The sequence below is a fragment of the Octopus sinensis genome, unplaced genomic scaffold, assembly GCF_006345805.1.
Source record: "Octopus sinensis unplaced genomic scaffold, ASM634580v1 Contig06435, whole genome shotgun sequence".
Classification (NCBI taxonomy): domain Eukaryota; kingdom Metazoa; phylum Mollusca; class Cephalopoda; order Octopoda; family Octopodidae; genus Octopus; species Octopus sinensis.
In genome coordinates this window covers 1-5,598 of record NW_021829227.1, presented here as the reverse complement: position 1 = coordinate 5,598, position 5,598 = coordinate 1, and the positions used below count along the sequence as shown (strand labels likewise).

Genomic DNA, 5,598 nt, shown 5'->3' with positions numbered 1-5,598 from the left:
TTGGTTGCCAAGTGAAAATACTAAGCATTTTATGAATACTTTATGAAAACTGTGAGTTTGGTCATGTTAGTCGTGTTTATTTACGTGGTAGAACAAAGATGGTAGCATGTACTAATTAAATAGATAATTGATGCGGTGTGCAAGTGATTAAATGTGTAAATAGAATTACGATCGTATGTTTAATAAGCATAGTTTTAGGCACACTGAGGAAACACGCTGTAACAAAACAATTTCCAGGTTTTCTCTTAAAATCACGAACTTTCCCTCACACAAACACACACACACAACAAGATCTTTAACAGAAATGGCGAAAAACCAGTTACAGTTGTCCCAGATAACCAAAAACAATCAAAGTTCAATCTAAATTTAGCAGCAGAAATGCACTAAATTGTCTATTACTGGGAAATGCGGAACAAAGGGCTAAAATATGAACTCACTGCCAGAACCACAGATAGTATCGAAATGGGATGGAAGCACTCCGTCGGTTACGACGACGATGGTTCCGGTTGATCCGAATCAACGGAACAGCCTGCTCGTGAAATTAACGTGTAAGTGGCTGAGCACTCCACAGACACGCGTACCCTTAACGTAGTTCTCGGGGATATTCAGCGTGACACAGAGAGTGACAAGGCCGGCCTTTGAAATACATGTACAACAGAAAACAGGAAGTAAGAGTGAGAGAAAGTTGTGGTGAAAGAGTACAGCAGGGATCACCACCATCCCTGCCGGAGCCTCGTGGAGCTTTAGGTGTTTTCGTTCAATAAACACTCACAACGCCCGGTCTGGGAATCGAAACCGCAATCCTATGACCGCGAGTCCGCTGCCCTAACCACTGGGCCATTGCGCCTCCACCAGTATCGAAATGACATGTATAGGGTTAACAGATAACATCTTAAAACCCAGATATTCATAAAATATACACGCATTATATTGTGTGAAGCACGTTTGATAAAGCCACAAAACCATTCTGCCTGCAGCTCCAAGACCGAACAGATGGCCAAGAAAATGGAGGTGTCCGAAGATCTTCTCAAAAACAGCGAGGAAAGTATGCACCAGGCACAGGAACCGTCGTGAGACCATCGTGAAAACTAAAGACTGCTACTTTGAGTAAATTATCTCCCAGCCATAAACTAGTTGATATTTTTTGATTATTTAGGATATTATTTGATATTCTGTCTGAAGAATAGGCGATATCTTACATGTTTCTCCCACATGTACAATTTTGTAACTCCTATTAGCAAATGAAACATGTGTAATTGTGAATAAATAATGCCAAAAACGTTTTCCTGTCTCCGGTTTTGATATATTTTTACTCTGAAATACTATTTTTCAGCATTTTTTCCATTCTTATGCATGCCTCACACAATTTTACAAGATCTACATACAAATTTGGAGAACTGAACTTTGCAAGTGTGATTCGTGAGGACATAACTTGGATCAGAACCCTATCTAAAAAGTATATATATATATATATATATACAATTAAAGGCTCCTAAATTAGGATGCCGAGTGCTGGGAACACAAAGGGGATGAATTTATCGAGAGTGAAAATCAAAAACGTTTACCGATAACTTTACATCTTGGACTGATCAGTTTCTGCCTACTTCTAGCAAAACACAGAATATGTTTGCTAAGGCTGGCTTTATCAACGAGTCGCCTAAATTGAATTGAGGTCTGCAGCGATGTGAGACCATGCGTTGATCTCGACTACTAGCAGATCTTAACTTTTCAGATCTCTGCGCAGACGCAAAACTTACACGGCAGTATAGGGCATGCCGGGAAGAATTTTACGAATAAATTCATCAAGTAATATGCGAATATAAACAAGAGGGGTAGTAATATTAGTTACTACTAGGTGCCCAGCACAAAAGACGAATTAGTCGTTAGACAAAATATTATTCATATAGAAAAATATTGTTCATGTAGAAATACAATTAGAGGCTCCTAAATTAGGTCTCTATGACTTGTCCTTTTTTAATAAAACGAATAGAATACATAAGAAAAAAAGTAAGAAGAACAGAACAAGACTAATATACAATATCATTTATTGAATAACGCAAACGGGGAAAAAAGAAAAAGAAACAAGACTGCAAGAATCTGTTTTAACAAACATTGGACAAACATGATTCTGTGGCTATAAATTCGTTTTACAATCTCGTGCTTTCCGATACGATCTCATTGTGCTGCACTTTGAACAGGTTTTTTTTTTACGATAACTTCGGGTCCACCAAATCCTTCAGCGAAATTGTTTAAACGGTCACTGTACAGAAGCCCATCAGATGAGATGTATCTGATGTATTTTGGTTTCTTCTCCCTTTCCTCCACCTAACCCCGCGGAGGTCATGATTTCTGCCCTTCTTTTTTTTTTTTTTGACTAAGCCATTAAAAAAATGTATCAACAAAGCGAATTACAATATGGCTGTTAATCCGTTGTTTGTCCAAGCATTTTCATAAGTTTGTCCTAAACGTCCATGCTTGTTTTCAGACATCTAGTTAGCCCTTGTTGAATACGTTCTGAGTAATGTATAGCTTTCCTTTCTTCAGTCCCGAGATATTCTGGCGGTTGAAACAGATTGACAATGGGTATCATATATGTTGCATGTACGCCATGGAAATATGTCCTGCATGTCACATGGGACACATAGGACAGGCAAAAAGTTTAAACAGGTTTTGAAATACATAGTGATTTTTAATACAGGCCCAAAGCCAGAAATTGTAAAGGAGGAATGATAGAGTCGGTTATAACGATTGTAGTGTTTGACTGGTTTGTTATTTTATTGACACTGGAAGAAAGAACAAAATCCGCAAGGGTTGTATTTGAACCGAGTATTTAAAGATATAAAACTGTATACTGCAAAGCATTTTGTCCGATGCTCTACTGATTCTGCCAATCCACCAGGTTTGTGAAATGCATAGAAAAAATATACGTCGTCGTCGTCGTCGTAGTAGTAGTAGTAGTAGTAGTAGTAGTAGTAGTTCGAGATTTTAATTCATACCTTCATTTTTCATTGTAATTGTAATTGTAATTTTATATAGATTTATTTTTGTTTAATTTGATGTTTTAGTTATGTTTTTGATTTGCTTATTTTTTTTATTTTTATTGCTTTCTTTTCTGAGAATTATTGTCTGTGTTTTTTCGCTTTTTTTTTTTCAGTTATTTGAATACTGTTTTTGTTTTGTTTTGTTGTTTTTTACTTGATTTTTATTCTTTTCTTTTTAAGAAATTAAACTTCATGAATCACCAAATCAGTCCCTATTACAGCAGCATTCTGAAATAGCAACAAAAAAAAAATATATATATATGGCGGTGCCCCAGCATGGCCACAGCTCATGAGCTGAAACTGGAAAAATCAAAAAATCAAAATCAAATATTCATCGAAAAATAACAGTAGCGTGAACTAATTGGATTATATAGGGTTTGTCCTGCTGGTAACTCGGTGGATTAAGAAATTGCTAAATATTCCATCTCAGAATTCGCTGGAATGGTTTATGCGTTGAGAAATATTGCTTTCATATTTTGGCACGAAGCCCAGCAAGTTTGAGTGGGGAAATAAGTCGATAACATCGACCGCAGCGCTCAACTGGTACTTATGTTATCGACCCCGAGGGAATGATGAAACATATTCTTATAAATACAGAAATAATTCTTTGTGACAACGCTAAAGAATTATAGTTTCAGTGATATATTATGACATGAATTGACAATAATTCAACACTCAAGAAGTTATGACTCGTAAGGTCTTGTTCAACATTTCAATTAAATTTAACACTCAAGAAATTATATAAATCTGACTCGCAAGGTCTTATTCAACATTTCATTTAAATTCAACACTCAAGAAATTATATAAATCTGACTCGTAAGGTCTTATTCAACATTTCATTTAAATTCAACACTCAAGAAATTATATAAATCTGACTCGTAAGGTCTTATTCAACATTTCATTTAAATTCAACACTCAAGAAATTATATAAATCTGACTTGTAAGGGTCTTATTCAACATTTCATTTAAATTCAACACTCAAGAAATTATATAAATCTGACTTGTAAGGTCTTATTCAACATTTCATTTAAATTCAACACTCAAGAAATTATATAAATCTGACTTGTAAGGGTTTATTCAACATTTCATTTAAATTCAACACTCAAGAAATTATATAAATCTGACTCGTATAATTTCTTTGAATAAGACCTTACGAGTCAGATTTACATAATTTCTTGAGTGTTGAATTAACTATAATAATAGTTTGATGACAAGTTAAATGGTTGAATAACACATAGTCAATACTTTGGAACCAGACTGAAGACATATAAATACAATGAATGCAGTGACAATTCATTAGGATGGAAAGAAAAATTGTTTGTTTTGTTTTACCTCCATTAGGGTGAGTTCTGTGTCTCTGAAGCTAACCTTTTGGGGAATCACAAGAGGAATGCCTTTTGCTCCATAATCTGTGAAAAACGAAGTTAAGTGTTATAAATAGGACAACTGGAGAAAGACTGGAGAAAAAGATAGTAACATACATAAAGTATGGGAGTGAGGGAGGATGGGTGTGTGTGTGTGTGTTTATTCTTTTATTCTTTTATTCTTTTACTTGCTTCAGTCATCTGGCTGTGACCATGCTGGAGCACCGCCTTAAAAAAAGGCAATTGTATCGGCCAGGAAACGAACCCAGGCCGCCCGCGGCCTATCACTGGTATGTGTGTGTGTGTGTTTGTGTGTGTGTGTGTGTGTGTGTTGTGTGTGTGTGTGTGTGTGTGTGTGCATGCGTGCATGCATGAGTGTATTCTCTTGTTTGGAATGGGAAGCTTATTGTCATCGGTGGTCGAGGGCGAAACACTGCAATTTGTATATCTATGTTGTTATTGTTGCTGTCGCCGAACACTCTTTCATCAAAAAGTGTCCAATCTGTTATTATCCTATGACCATTAGTATATCTAGAATTACATGCATGGCTCAATGCATCTTTCCTTATTTTCAAGCATTAGATGTAATTTGAGAGAGAGAGAGAGAGATTTTGCTGTTGTTTCTTGGTGCCTAAACTACCATAGCCCAGATTGCAACACAACCATCTACTTCTGTCACCAAACTAGACACTATATGAATGTGTGAATAAAGGAAGGAAGGAAGGAAGGAAGGACCTTGTTATTGAAGATATAGAGTCAGAAGGCGTTATTCGTAATTTGCGTCGACAAACGGAAGTGATGTTGTACTACGATTTGCACACGAAGACAACTAAGAGCAAGATATCAATAGCTCCCTGTATGAATCAAAAGACGTTTAATGACCTTACATAGCTGAACGGGAATTGAATTGTTTATTCGTAATTAGCTTATCACTTCATTAACGAACGTTTCAGTTCTACCGAAACGTTAGATTTGCCATCATCCTTGAGCAAATTAATTTATTCCGTTTTATGAACATTTTATAAACTGGATGGGAAGCACTCCGTCGGTTACGACGATGAGGGTTCCGGTTGATCCGAATCAACGGAACAGCCTGCTCGTGAAATTAACGTGTAAGTGGCTGAGCACTCCACAGACACGTGCACCCTTAACGTAGTTCTCAGGGATATTCAGCGTGACACACAGAGTGACAA

The 5,598-nt window shown here is 36.5% G+C and overlaps 1 long non-coding RNA gene across 1 annotated transcript; it reads right to left on the bottom strand.

Moving 5' to 3' along the window:
• Positions 1–3,140: 3,140 nt before the first annotated feature.
• Positions 3,141–4,506, bottom strand: LOC118761045. The gene is made up of 2 exons (XR_004997122.1): positions 4,374–4,506; positions 3,141–3,269 (listed from the first exon to the last, which is right to left on the bottom strand). It is a non-coding gene; the product is annotated as an uncharacterized LOC118761045 (long non-coding RNA).
• Between the last annotated feature and the right edge of the window lie 1,092 nt (positions 4,507–5,598).